The 15867-nt window shown below is 36.9% G+C and overlaps 1 protein-coding gene across 4 annotated transcripts in view; it reads right to left on the minus strand.

The window, feature by feature from the left end:
- Positions 1-15867, minus strand: part of LOC134661276 (maternal protein pumilio) — a 305529-nt gene that overhangs the window by 78184 nt on the left and 211478 nt on the right. The window lies entirely within an intron of this gene.

Here is a 15867-nt window from a genome sequence, read left to right on the forward strand (position 1 = left end):
TCGGAGACGTCACCTCATATCCGCGAGTTCTGCGACAGAGCAACTACTTATGCCGCAATGCCGGTCGTAACATGCTGTCCTTAATAGTCAACAAATCATAGAGAGCTTATTATACCTAATATGTGTCTAGATAAAATAGTGAATGTACATAATTAAGCACTCAATTACTCGTGTGATCCTATTTTGACCCCACACTAGTTAATGCGTTTCATTATGTAGCAATCACATAATAGTATTTTATAAAATCGTGATATGAGAGATTATAAACTGAAAAAGAAAAAGAAAAGGAATTCGTATAGGAAGTGCAAGGGCATATTGCTTGCCCTTAAAGTTGGTCAAAGACGTCTACTCTTAGTAAGATGCATATAGCATATATTCGAGAAATTGGGACGGGTTCCACCGTGGCTGGGTGGCCAAGGGCTTCCAGGCGTTAACCCGGATTGCTAAAGACGCCGGTTCGAATTCGGCCTTCACCACTGGAGGGCTTTGTCACTTTTTCTTTAATGTACGACATCTATTTCAGTTAATAATTTATATTTAGTACTGTGACTACTTGCAAAACACAAATCAAAAATGATTTTAATAAAATGATTTGATTTGTTCCCAACGTTGCGTGATATGAGAGCTTTACAGTCGACTACCGTGTTAAGGCCACGAAGCTGGCTGAGTGATCTTAATAGGTATGAGATTGAAAAGCTCGGAAATCATTATTGTATACAATAATTTATCAATGAGTCAACTATAATAAATAATAATACTTTAAACTAATTGAATCATATGACTGTGACATTCCACGGGTACCTAAAGGTGCTTATGTTATTAATATCGACGCTCCAATACCAATGCGGTGCTACGCGACGTAAGCGCCGACCGCAATAACGTACCTTTATACGTGGAACGTCACATATAGGTAAACAAACCATAAGTATACAGCTAAAATACGCGAGCAGCCGCTATACCTTCATACGCGCCCAGCCAGCTGGTCAACGACACCTCAAATGGAGACTAACATGAAACGATAAGCTGTCTCCGTAGTCCATGGATATTGCTATTTTAAGGGTGTCACATGCGCGTTTCTAACATATGAAGCAATTGTTTCTACAATACAACCTAAAATAAATAATTAATATCAGATCGTTTTGTTTCGTCCTCTGGAACGCGGCGGCACGTGATTGGTCAAATTTATTAGGGTAATTCCGGGGTAGATGGCCATAAGGGGGAGATTGCCCATCCAAATATTTCATGGTTCTGATGGCTAGATGTCGCTAGTTCTTGTTTAGTACGCTTCACGTCATGCTTGGAAGCAAAGATAAGGCCAAAATTTTGGAGGAAAAACTTGCAAAAGTACGTAAAATCCTTGTTGATTGTTTTGACTAGTGCAAACATTTCTTAGAGGCTTCATATTTTACATGGTGGTGATGCTAGTGTCTTATTCTAATGGCGTTATTTGCTTTTAGTGCAAAGTATACGGTTGTAGTATTGTTCTAACCTAAATAAAAATGAAGCTTGAGTCTCAACTTGTTTTGATTTTAGGCGTGGTCTTCTCTCCCGGACGAAAAGGAGAGATGGCCAGTTGAAGTTGGGGTATTATGGCCATATGGCCGTGAAGGCACACAGTGATGAAGATGTATCTATCACGAATTAGGTATTCCAAAGGTTATCAGATATCAGTGACAACATCCCCCTATGCATAATAACGATTAAAAAAGGAAAATGGAGTTCATTTAGAAAGATAACTATTGCAGGTGTGGGGAAAAAATATCACGTGCTTCTCCTCCATTATTGCGTTGAGTGCGCTGCTTGCTGGTATTAGGTGGCCTAGGCGGGGTCTTGAGAAGAAAAGGTACTTGGGGAATAAAAATGAAAAATAAATTATACTCAAATGAAGAGTTATGCTATGGCCATCTCTCCTGTAATGGTATGATCATCACTCCCGGATACCTCGAGAGAGATGGCCAATTTTAATTTTTTTTTAACAAGCTGTTCGCAATATGAATATTTTTTTGTTTCTTTCATTTTCGAAAGTCAATTAATCAAGGTTTATGAAGAAGTAAATATTTCTTTAATTACATGTATACTTATTTTTTTATCGAGTCCTAAAAAAACAGATTTTTGATATTTTTACATGCTAGTATGTACTATGTAACACTTGTAATTAAGTAAGATTCAAATCTATTGGTCGAGATTGACTAATCTTTCAAGCTGTGTATCTGAAATATTTCTCAAATCTCATGTTTAGATTCGAGAGCAGTACCTAAGGAACATTCAATAGTGAGTGCTTTACGAGGTTGTACATTGAATGTATGAGATGGGCCAGCGAGATACAGGCAGTAGCGGCAGCCGGCACGATGCGTTGAAAACTTCACGCATCAAATCAGGGAATGAGCCCCAAAACCTTTTCGTTACCTGCTAGTAGTGATTTACAAAATTCACTTTACACGTGAAAAACTAATAGAAGCTAAGGGTAGTTTAGATCAGTTAAATTACTTAGTATTTAAATTAGTAGCGCATTATTATTATTCTTATTATATATTATTACTTGGCAACTTTACCAATATTTACATCAAATCGAGGCAGGAATAATATCCAGAGAGGAAATGGAGGAAGGACGTTTTTACCAAACCTAAAAATACAGATTACAGACTTCTTAAATTTTTTTTCTATCGAGCGATAGTAATCAGGTTTCGAATCGAAATTACTAGAAAAAGACCTCAAGATTGCTAATAAAATTTTTGGCAAACGTATTGTGATCTAAAAAAGCACTACGATTTTCAAAAACTCTTCTGGCTGAACCTACTGCACCTTAATTAGGTCGAATGGTATATTTACCATGCCTCTACAATAAGATATTATTCATGTTCAATACTAAATAAACCTATGTATGTATCTATGTATATACACCGTCTTTTTAGGGTCCCGTACCTCAAAAGGAAAAAACGGAACCCTAATAGGATCACTCGTCTGTCTGTCCGTCCGTCTGTCACAGCCTATTTTCTCCGAAACTACTTGACCAATTAAATTGAAATTTGGCACACATATGCAAGTTTGACCCAAAGATGGACATGTAACGTAAATAAAACTAGCAACAACGGTTGCACTCCGGGAGTGCCGATAGAAGTGAAAACTCACCTCACTATGTTACCGACGCCCGGTAACACGATACATACGTTTAGCGGAGGTATTCTATTTATATATTATATATTATTATAATTCTCAAATAATATCACACTTTTTCATTGACATGTTTATATACATACTGCCATTAAATGGTCGCGTACTGTGCGGTTTAAGAGGAATTTCCTCCCGCTGACGCTCCGGCTGTGGAATAAGCTCCCTTCCGAGGTTTTCCCGAGGGTCTACGCTACGGTATGGGGTTCTTCAAAAAAGGACTGTACAGGTTTTTAAAAAAAGGTCGGCAACGCGCATGTAACTCCTCTGGAGTTGCAGGCGTCCATAGGCTACGGTGACTGCTTAACATCAGGCGGACCGTATGCTTGTTTGCCACCTATGTGGTATTTAAAAAAAAAGTCTTGAAAAGGAGTCCGCAACATAAATGTCAAATAACATTGAGTTTTTCTTTATTGATTTAAATGCCATTTAAATTATGAGTGGCCACCTTACGGGGCTTACGGTCACGTGATCGCCTTACGCTGTCTCGAGTTTATCATTTTTACCCCACCTCAAAAAGTGCCCAGCGCCGCTAAAGAAGGTTTCACTTCAAAAATATTAAATATGGAGGCAATTTTTGGGGGGTAAATGAGAAAATTAAAAAATAAAGTTTTTCAAACTATATCGTGTAAATCGTGTTACATATCAAATTAAACAGCTCATTGTAAGGATCTCAAATTTTATTTTATAATTTTAGGATTAATAGTTTAGCAGATATGAAGCGCTGGTGGCCTAGCGGTAAGAGCGTGCGACTTGCAATTCGGAGGTCGCGGGTTCAAACCCCGGCTCGTACCAATGAGTTTTTCGGAACTTATGTACGAAATATCATTTGATATTTACCAGTCGCTTTTCGGTGAAGGAAAACATCGTGAGGAAACCGGACTAATCCCAATACGGGCCTAGTTTACCCTCTGGGTTGGAAGGTCAGATGGTAGTCGCTTTCGTAAAAAAAACTAGTGCCCACGCCAATTACCGGGATTAGTTGCCAAGCGGACCCCAGGCTCCCATGAGCCGTGGCAAAATGCCGGGACAACGCGAGGAAGATGAAGATGATGAGTTTAGCAGATATTCTAGAAAATAAGCAAAAACTGACTATTCCCCCCCTTATCTCCGAACGAAACTACTGGGTCGAAAATTTTGAAAAAATACACAAAATAGTTCTTTATCTATAGATGACAGGAAAACCTATTAGAACTGTGCAGTCAAGCGTGAGTCGGACTTAATGTACGGAACCCTTGGAACGCAAGTCCGACTCGCACTTGGCCGGTTTTTTTTTTATTTCATTTAATTTCAAGGGTGCATTCCTGAGCTTAAATCGAGTAGCGTTCTCAAAGACACCGATATTCTAATTAAATCTATTTCGGAGATAATCAATACATTATTTTTTCCTGATAAGGCCCCTACGAGCGTGTAAACTTGCCTTAGGGCCTGTTGATATGTGACAGTTTTCAATTATTTGGTGGAGTTGCCAGCCAGTAAAGTGCGGGTGCCAGACTTTGACCATCATTTGTGACTTTTGCATTGCTTTAATACAATGGGTCCCATTCCCATACAGACATTTGATCCTCAAAACAAACCTGTACGACTGATACCATAAGCATTCCTAGACGAAATAGTTTTTTATGAAGGTACAAATTCACGTTTAGGTAGGACTCATAGTACATATTCTATAGTTTCAAAGCAGCTTATTGGCGGTCTAGCAGAGTTGCGTTCACGCGCGCGACTTCAAGTATGGACAACCGTAGACCGTCTGAATGGAATGAAAACGGTGTGTAGACGTATTAAAACAAAATAGGAACCCCAGTACCAGTACCATGAGTTAATGACAGTGTTAAAACTGACATATTTGTCGCGCACTGATATGCGAGTACGAGCGAGATGCATTGAAAGTAAGTTACGTTTTCGATAGTGTTTATAAATGTCAGTGCCGTACTGGTGGTAGCCACACTAGTGTGAATTTAATTCGATAGCGTTTGCGTTGTCTCATATTGTATGTGATTTTGAACAGCGTTTTGGAAACTCAAAATCCAGTGACGTCACGTCACGCTATCGAATGAAATTTATACTAGGGGGTAAGGGTATATTCAGTAGTAGTGAACATTTATAAACTCTTGTTGGCAACTACTGAGAAACAAAAAAAATCCCGGCAGTTAATATAAGTGGTAAGCCTGAAACCTTTCGCTTGGCAAGCAATGCATTCATATTTAAAAAAAAATACAAAAATAATTAGAACAAACTTATTAGATTATTCATAAGGGAAGAGGTTTATACTTCAAGAGGTTTATACCTTTGCGAACTGCGGTGGCCAGAATAACAGGGTAAAATGACAGCAGTTGTGAAAATACAAATTCGCAAATCAGACGTTCTTTCGTAAAAAATAAATAATAAGAAGTACTAGTAAAAACAAAACAAAATTTAATTAAGAAAAAGTAAGTATTAGCAATAGACGCGCAGTTTTTTTTAATACCTACACGTCAGACATCTATAAGGCTACCATCAGTTTGTCACTGACATAAACGCCGTCGAGAACGTAACTTACTTTCTATACATCTCGCTCGTACTCGGATATACTCGCTCGTACTACGTTCTCGATAGCGTAAATATCAGTTTTGACACTGTCAGTGACTCATGGTACGGGCTCTAATACACCATTCCACATCTAAAATACCTAGGAGTAATAGTATTTTTCCAACAGGAAGAGTACGGTGACCGGTCTATCGCAATACAATTTTGCGATGACTGACGTTTTAAGGTTATAAATTATAGTGAGATGACACCTGTCACGGTATACATCGTGTTACCAAAATACTATACATACGTCTTTTAAGTGTCATTTGTCACTTAGCTACTATAAATACTGGTACGGTCGACGTCAAAGATATATTCACACGTTTGGACCTTACTCTCTTGTATATAGGTAATACGAATATGGCGAAAAATGTTAACTTGTTAATAATTTCAAAACATCGTAATAAATCACGAGCCTTTATTACTTGCTACATATATTTGTTTAGGCCATATCTTAAATGCATGATAAGAACCATGGTGATCGGATCAGGTACTCCGAATTAATATAAAGCTAAACAAAACGGTTTAGCAACGGAATCAACGAGAAGGATTCGTTAAAACATCGCAATAAGCTGTACAAAGATATTATGTACCTATAAAACAGGCAAGCAAAACTTGCACTCATCGATAATGTAATTTTGACTGAAAGCGAAATAGATCTAATAACTATGAAAGTAATAATTAAAAAAAAAACCCTACGCTATATGCCATTAAATCCATTTTATGTCATAAATGCCTTACATGATTTTGCTAACTGCTGGATCGACTTCTATCAAACATAAGTAGCTAAGAACCGCCGGAAGGAAACTCGCTTAAACGTAAAAAAAAAACGCATCTAAATCGGTATATCTAAATCGTATGTTTATCTATATTGGTGTTTTGTGTTCTTAGGTTATATTCAATTCGACCTTTCATAGTTTTTCTTTGCGCCACCTACCGTATATTTTAATTCTGTTGTCTCCGATACCCAAAGGTTGTCTGGATGAGATTGCTCTTAAGCGATAAGACCGCCTGACCGCCACCTCAATCTAATTGTCTATGTTACAGTACATTTATTGTAAACTACGAGTATGTGATGTGTTCAATAAAGAGTATTGTATGTATTTATATATGTTGGATAGCGATGCCAAAGACAGGACATACGACATTGGCGTCAAACATAAAACACTCCTTTTTTGCGTCGGAGGAGGATTTATTTATTTATATATACATATATATATTTCGGGGATCTCGGAAACGGCTCTAACGATTTCGATGAAATTAGGTATACGGGGGTTTCCGGGGGCGAAAAATCGATCTAGCTAGGTCTTATCTCTGGGAAAACGCTAATATTAGAGATTTTATATGTTTTCCGAGCAAAGCTCGGTCTCCCAGATAGTATGTCATTGACAGTGATGTTAGATATTGGTTGTTAACAATTACTAGTAGTATATAATACATGAATATTTAACATAGTTAAATTATTACGATTACATCTGTATTTTTACTTGAAGAACAGTTTATTCAGGTTTAAATATCTAAAATATATACATTTTTCTATGTTTTATTTACTTACCTATTATGTACTTTAATACGCATATCGACAACATTATATCGCTGTCGTGCACTCGTTATTGGCAGAAACAAATCTAGTCTAATACCTATGTAAACACACTTTAAAATAAATAACACAGGTCAGAACATTTTTTATCATAAGTGACCCTTTTTAATTTACTCTTAACTGTGTGATAGTACTAATAATATCTTATGTGACGACCCTAACAAGACATTTAAACATGCAATAACTTCAATAGTCGATGAAATTACATAGTTAATGAAATATTTATGGCATATAGAAAAGATAACTAGCTTCCGTTCTATAAAATAACAGCTTAATATAGTAGATTTTTCGAGAAAAAAAAAAACAAAAATGCTGTTAGGACTGTGCTGATTATTCCGTTCCATAGTATATTGATAGTTATAAGTTTTTTTTTTTAACTATTTTTTTATAATCGGTATCGATCTCAGCATATTTTGAGTTTTAGTCAATACCGGGGTACATTATTCCCGACTTTCAAAAAATGGTTTCTCATAAACTAGTAACATTTGGCAATTGCGAGCTTTAGTGGTAGCATTGTTTTGGTCTAGGCTACCGGTTATTACCATCAACAGAACATTTCAAAAAATGAGGCTACTTGTCACAATGTGAATCGGTTAAAAGGAGCGTCATGAGAGAGAAGAAATACCTAATAGATGTGTGTATAATTATACAAAATAAACGGTTGTTTCTAATCAAGAAAGCTTACTATTTGCAATTTAAGGTCTTTTCCAGCTGCAGCTGCAGCAGTTGGTGATGTCGCCACAGGTGACAACCATTGATGAAGGTTAATATAACGCTTAGGTAAAAGTTTTAGAGAAACGTCCGCTTGCGCGTAAGCTCGTTCTAGACAAGCGGCTGCCGTACCATCCAGCGCGAGCGCCGGTTCAAGTAAAGCGCCACCACTTTCTAGCACTACCATGATTGTAACAGAATAGTTAACAATCAACAACACAACACAAGTCACTTAGTTAGCGGTAGATGCGAAACGGGACTACATTGTCTGTTTTGCAGCACGTGCCGACACAGCGGAGAGAGTCGCGGAACTGGCGCGGCGCGCACCTGCCATCGCGGTCACCGCCCGCGCCCCGCTTGCGCCTCCCACCGATTTGACAACAAACACCGCTTCTGCACCGCACCAGGCGCCCTGCACTAACGCTGCATTTCTACTACCACAAATTCATGCTTTTAATTTGGTAATGCCGTATCCTGTGTAATAGGTCAAATAAGGTGGAGAAATTAATTTGCTTTAAAAATAAAAAGGACGAATGTGGGAGTTAAACACTCTAATTTTTATTTCGAATACGTGGAAAGTAAAATGCATATTATGTTTGTTTACAATTTTATAGTATTTGTTGAGGGTACTTTGAGGGCAAAAGTATAGTTATTTAGAGCATGATAAATGAAAACATTGTTATACTGTCTTGCTCCCTAAACCTTCCTCAAGAATCACTCAATTGATATATGAAAACCGCATGAAAATCCGTTTACTAGTTTTCGAGTTTATCGCGAACATACATACATACAAACAGACAGACGCGGGGGGAGTTTGTTTTATAATATGTAGTGATCTTTTGGCAGCATATTAACCTTTTGTTCCTTTATTAAATCGTACCAAGGAGTTGGCGAAATAGTCTCAAATTAAGCTCGATAGGCATACTTTGTCAAATGTCGATCTAGTCAAGATTAGTTAGTAATATTGTCTTCGGTTACCGCGATAGTTACTCATGAAATAAAACTATTAAAACGGATTATATCGCGTATATTGAATTTATACCACCGTATCGAACCCTTTACAGCGTTCGTGGTCAACGGGTGACTGAGGAAAAAGTAGACTGTGCAAATCTACCCATTTACAAAATAATGAACCATCATAAACTATACATTTTAAGGCCAGTTAAAATTATACATGCAAAATTGGTTCATAAGGCTAGGTCTACATTACAACTATTTTCAAGTCGATAAAGCTACGCCGGTTCTAACCCTACACCTCTGACCCGAGAAGATTTAATTCCCTCCTAAATTGTAGATACCCATCCCAATATGGGACCGGCAAGAAACTCAGCGGGACACATCTTTTCAAAACATTACATTAAAGAAGACCAAATTTTTTAAAGAAGACTGAATTTGCTACAATACGAGACTAGAATTGTCGGTGTAGATCTAATAGTTTCCGAGATAAAGTCATTCAAAATTTATATTTTTTTCGAACTTGCAGTTCATTTTACCATGCCTCCTATAAGTACAAGTTATTATTTATCCTTACTACTACTTAAGTAAGTTATTATTAACTGATGGAGTGAGCACTCGAAGCTTATAGGCCGGTTACTAAACTTTAAATTGTTCGAGAGCATCACATTATATCCTACAGTATATTTGTGTTTGGAATATAATAGAACACTATTTTGTGAATGTATGTGTAAAGTAATCTCTAAAAAATATATTGAGATTTTTGGAAAAAAAAATTTAAAAAATTTAGTTTTTAAAAAGATGTAAACATCAAATTCTACAGTAGCGATTTTTTGTTCAAAAGGCATAACTAAATATTTTACACTGTAAGTAAAATATGCACCACTTAAATAAATAATTACAATACAACATTAATTAAACACTTGGTGATTTTCCACTATATTGTTACGCCAATTATTCTACTCAATCTAATAAAATAAAAAACCAGGGGATTTTATTTTTACTATTTTTTAAACAATTATAACGTATTTTACCCCACGCGCATTAATTCTACAGTATATTTTTTTAATGCACCATACAGCCTGTAATTAATGTTATCACAACGTCAAAGAATCTCCTATTAATACAATGAGCTTTTGTCACAATTGTAAAAATGGCTATCGTTAAATTATTTAAATGATCGGCGCGGGGCGGGAGGGGAAGCGATGGCGATACCTCAAGGCCGCACGGCCGCAAAGCAACGGATTGGATAGGATGAAGGTATCTTAGGGCGGTTACAGAGTAGCGTTTTATACGAGCGTACGCGTACAGTCACCAGCAATTAAATGTCTGCTAGTGCACGAAAATACTAACGACCTTTTTTCCTACGTCCAGTTGACCTAAGTTTAAAATGTATAAATTGCGAAACTTGTAACGACATGTGTCCCACGTTTAGCTGACCTAAGTTTAAAAAGTCTACCGTACCGCGAAGAAATTCAAAGGTGTATGTGAAGTCCCCAATCCGCATTGGGCTAGCGTGGGGACTACCGTACGAAACTGATAATTTTATTTAACATCACGATTTTTGGTCGTTCATGAACTGTCAAAAGTGACGTTTCTTCAAATAAAAACGTCACTTTTGACACTTGTATGGATGGGATATGTCAGTGTCAAAGAAGTGACTAAAGTGACGTTTTTTTTTAGAAACGTCACTTGACACTTGTATGGATGGGATATGTCAGGGTCAAACAAGTGAGAAAGGTGACGTGTTTTTAAGAAACGTCACTCTTGACACTTGTATGGATGGGATATGTCAGTGTCAAACAAGTGACAAAAGTGACTTTTTTTTAAAGAAACGTCACTTTTGACAAGTATGGATGGGCTATGTCAGTGTCAAACAAGTGACAAAAGTGACTTTTTTATTTAAAGAAACGTCACTTTTGACACTTGTATGGATGGGCTATGTCAGTGTCAAACAAGTGACAAAAGTGACGTTTTTGTAGGAAGGTCACTCTTGGCACTTGTATGGATGGGATATGTCAGAGTGAAAAAATTGACTTTTTTTTAAAGAAACGTCACTTTTGACATATATGGATGGGCTATGTCAGTGTCAAACAAGTGACAAGAGTGACGTTTTTGAAGAAACGTCACTCTTGACACTTGTATGGATGGGATATGGTCAGGGTCAAACAAGTGAGAAATGTGACTTTTTTTTTAAGAAACGTCACTTTTGACACTTGTGTGGATGGGATATATGTCGTTGTCAAACAAGTGACAAAAGTGACGTTTTTTATGAAATGTCACTATTGACACTTGTATGGATGGGATATGTCAGTGTCAAACAAGTGACTAAAGTGTCGTTTTTTTAGAAACGTCACTCTTGACACTTGTATGGATGGGCTATGTCAGTGTCAAACAAGTGACAAAAGTGACGTTTTTGAAGAAACGTCACTTTTGACATGTATGGATGGGCTATGGCAGTGTCAAACAAGTGACAAAAGTGACGTTTTTGAAGGAACGTCACTCTTGACACTTGTATGGATGGGATATGTCAGGGTCAAACAAGTGAGAAAGGTAACGTTTTTTTTTATAAATATTGACTTTCAAAGTATTGTCATTAGGCTTTTTGAACGTAGCTATTTTGAGCGTAGCTATTTTAAAAGTATTGGTCTCAAATTATTTGTTATTTATTTTGATTTCTCGCAAAGCACTTGTTATTATTCCAATATTTTTTTGATAACACGTGTTAAATAAACAGATAATTGTAGAAATATAAAATTTTCAAGTGAAGGATGAATAAACATATTTTTTAAGCATAAAATAAAAAATAAAAAATCATAATAAATAGATCTCACGGTATCCGAGTGGTGCAAATTTCCATATCAATTGAGATTAATATTATGACCTAATCATCAAATTTTCGAATTGTGTAGGAATTTTTAAGTTACATTTATATCGATTATTTAAAAAAAAACTATAGATTGAGCTTACTGTACACAGCTCACAGGAAACTCTCGGGATTTCTTTGTTATTAATCATGAACTAACTTAAGACATATAATTGATACATTATCCCGACTGTATGACTTAGTCTGTATAGTGTTCTAGATATTGACCCTAGGGTCATTAATTTCATGAAGAGCTCAAGTACGGTACTGGAGATAATCGTATCGTGGGCATCAGTAAACCCTAAATATTGATTAGAAAAAGCTTTCGAAACTGTACGAATTAATGCAAGCAAAATTTTTTCTTCCCCCGCCTATTACTTATTTATCTAAGCTCAGACGGACCGGACCTTAGCTAGAACAACCAAAATAAGATTGCTTTAAAAAATATGTAACACCGGGTGCGTTTTATTTTGAAATCTCGGGTGACCTACGTAAAATTAGTAGGAATAAGGGCCCCCCCACATCTAGCGTCTCCCGAACGTCGACGCCTCACCAACGCCCGCGCAGCGCCTCCGCGACGCCAGCGGCGACCAACGTCCAGTCAGACGCTCCGACGCTCGACAGCCGCCACTGACGTCGAGGAGGCGCGGCGCTAACGCGGCGCCGACGCCGCGCGGACGTCACTGCGACGTCGACGTTCGAGAGGCGCCGCAGCGTCGCGTCGGCGCTGCGGAAGCGCGGCGTCGACGCAGCGCGGGCGTTGGTGAGGCGTCGACGTTCGGAAGACGCTAGATGGGGGGGGGAGCATAAATAGCGTTTTAATATTAAACAACCGCTAATACAAAGCACATGGATATAATAGGCGACCACGACCGATTATCCGAATAAGTTTTAAGAGTCGCCGCCCCCCTATGCCAAAACACAATTGTTGTAGGTGTACCCCTTCAGCTATAAATTCCAATCTACAAAACAATTAAGGGGCTACCCGAGGTTTTTGATCGATTTTTGACAAGTTTTGAATCGTATCTATTTACTACTTTTGCACTACCGATAGAATTATAAGACAAACGGCTATCGGTTCTTTAATCTTTTATCTCCATTTTTGTCGACCTGATTTTGAAAGAAATGAATACTTATTTTTTTAATGATTTTTTTTAACCTTGTCTAAAAACACTTTTTTCTTAACTAGATTTCTCGTCTCGTCTCGTACGTCTCGAAAAACAAAAGTCATGGCCAGAAAACCAGTTTTGTGGCCTAAAATTCTTCAACTTTGATGCCAAATATCTCGAAGACAATGAACTTTGAAGTAAATATGGGATACTATATCTATATTGCTTAAAGCCGTTGCTGTTAATATGGTAAGCTACAAAAAAACATTAGAAAACTAAGTGATTCAGATAGAAGATCATAGCGTAGCCCCTTAACAAACAATCGACTATCTATTCATTCAGTAAAATAATTAATAATGTTGTCATATTTTCAAGAATATACGATTTAACAAATCTGGACTAGGAACAAAGAAAATAAATGTAACCATAGTGTAATTCTAACTTCCATCCAATTTATAAGAACGTCCCCGAGAGGGATATGTGGGAACAATGATAAAACTTGTCAAAATTCGATTACATATCTGGCTTCCAATGGTGAAGATTGTGCTATTCAGAATGAAATAGGCATTTATCAAATACTCTGGAAACAACATATTGAAACAGCATTCCATCCGGGCTTATTATATTAATCATCAACATACAATACAGTGAAAAGGTAAAACACTATATAGAGGACAGTTTTAGAAACTGAAAGCAACGTGATTCTTGATGATTTACAAAGCGGACACACATAGGTATACAGTAAATACCATAAACTCAGGTAACTTTAGTCCACAACTTACAAAACTACTATGGTCCAAATTAAGTTCCAGTAAAATATGTATATATATTTTTCTAATTATGTTGAGTATCTAATCTCGAAAATACATTAGTTAGTATAACTAAGCTCCAAATTAAATGTAACGAATATAAATAAAAAATGCTTTATATTATGTTAATTGATGTACTAATTCTGTTTATTACGTACGTATTGAAATAGTACATTATTGCAGAGGCCGGGAAAGGGCAATTTGTGGATGAGTTTCGACAAAGAAGACGAATCCACGAATTGCTATTCCTGCTGAGGCATATATAGTGCTTTTCTCCAAATCATGCGAGGAAATAAAGTAAAATAATAATTATTTAAGCATCGAGCATCACTCAAATCGAAACTTCACATCAAAAACGTCAAAAACAATTTCCCTCTTTAATTTATTTTTAAAAGTTAAAGGCACATACTTATTCTGCCATTCAGTACCATTCAATATTCGTTCATTGAAAATATAGTTGGTCAAACCAAATTGTCAGTAAATAAGAACAAAAAAAAACTATACTCATCCTTTTCTTTCGGGTTCTAGTACTGGTGTAAGACAAAGATAGAAACTATAATTGTGCAATATAAGCTTTATGAACACGGATGAGATCCTTAAAAAAAATATAAAAATAATCTTTGATTTTATTAAGCAGTATTCGCACGATCATACACGAGCACAATGGTCTTGTAAGAACGAGACATGTAAGGTCGTTTATATTACTATCTCACTCTATCCTATAGCTTGAAATGATAGCTGATCGCGGGTCGTGTAGACGCGGCCCGCGGCTATAATAATTGGCTGTTTGCGTTTTTTATTTAAAAAAAGTAAAAAACACTACAGTAATAAGTTATTACTGTAGTGTTTTTTTACTTCCCGTCCGCTAGAACAGGACAGCGATAGTTTTATTTTTTTAAATTAGAGTTTGTCAATAAAGAAGTACTTCCGGTACTATTTTTGCTACAATAAGGTGAACATTTCCGAGCATATTGGAGAAAATAATCATTATTCTGGTTATTGATTGGTTAAAATAAAACTCGAACTTGCAGCTGACAGGGTTCATTTAGACGGCGCGCGAACTCGTACTATGCGATTTCAGTTACATTGCGGATCGTTGACGCTACGTTAATTCAGCCGACCGATCAAATGACCCAATGTAATGAAACTCGCATGCAAGTTCTCGCACCGTCTAAATGAGTCCTTAGGTAGGTGATAGGTACTATATTTGGCGTCAAACTGCGCGCTGTACAGTTGAGTAGCTCTCGGTCGCGGCACAATATATATATATATATATAGGTTGGGGTCATTTTTGAGCTCTGCCTGACTGGCTTCCGCTAACCTAACCGCCGTTCCTAATGAAAAATGTAAATATCATCTAAGTCAATAAAATAAATCGAATTCTCAAGCAACCATATAAGTGATACAAAACAATAAAGCAATTAACTCTTTCTAAGGAATATTTTTCCTTGTCGACCGCTTCACATTGCACGAAGCGGTTCAGGCGGAGCTTTTCGTTTGTACAGTTAAGGGCCACGGAAAAACAGGCAGCGGTTCGCGTACAATAGTGTGCACGACAAGTTAAGCACGCTTCCTAGTTTACAAACTATGCCTACGATCATACTTTATGCTAAGTACCCACACAAAAAATACTAGTCTTTTTAGACATTGTTAAAGATCATTTCTCAATTTGCTCTTACTCTTTTACAGTAACGAACAACGATACGAAGTAATATATATGTCCATGGTAACGAATCGTTTTCACGTTTCATAAATAGAGGCTGGTTTGACTGGTTAGTTCACGGTCGTTATAACACGGTGGTTAGTTTTATAGTTTTTTCGTTGTTTTTAATCAAAATATGCGTTTTATTTATGATTAAACAATTTAAAAGTGTCTCTGCGATAACTCCAATAATAGAAGCTGATTAAAATCAACAATCACAACCTTTGTTCAAATGTGTAGGTAGACCATAACTGATGACCAAGGACATCCATCCCCTGGCAATATAAAGCTTAGTGCAAAAGCGAATCCAGGATACATTATTACAGAAATTGTTGCTTGGTTGCGTTTTTCAGAGGTTTGCTGCAATTACTGAAAACCAA

This window comes from Cydia amplana, chromosome Z (assembly GCF_948474715.1).
Source record: "Cydia amplana chromosome Z, ilCydAmpl1.1, whole genome shotgun sequence".
Lineage (NCBI taxonomy): Eukaryota > Metazoa > Arthropoda > Insecta > Lepidoptera > Tortricidae > Cydia > Cydia amplana.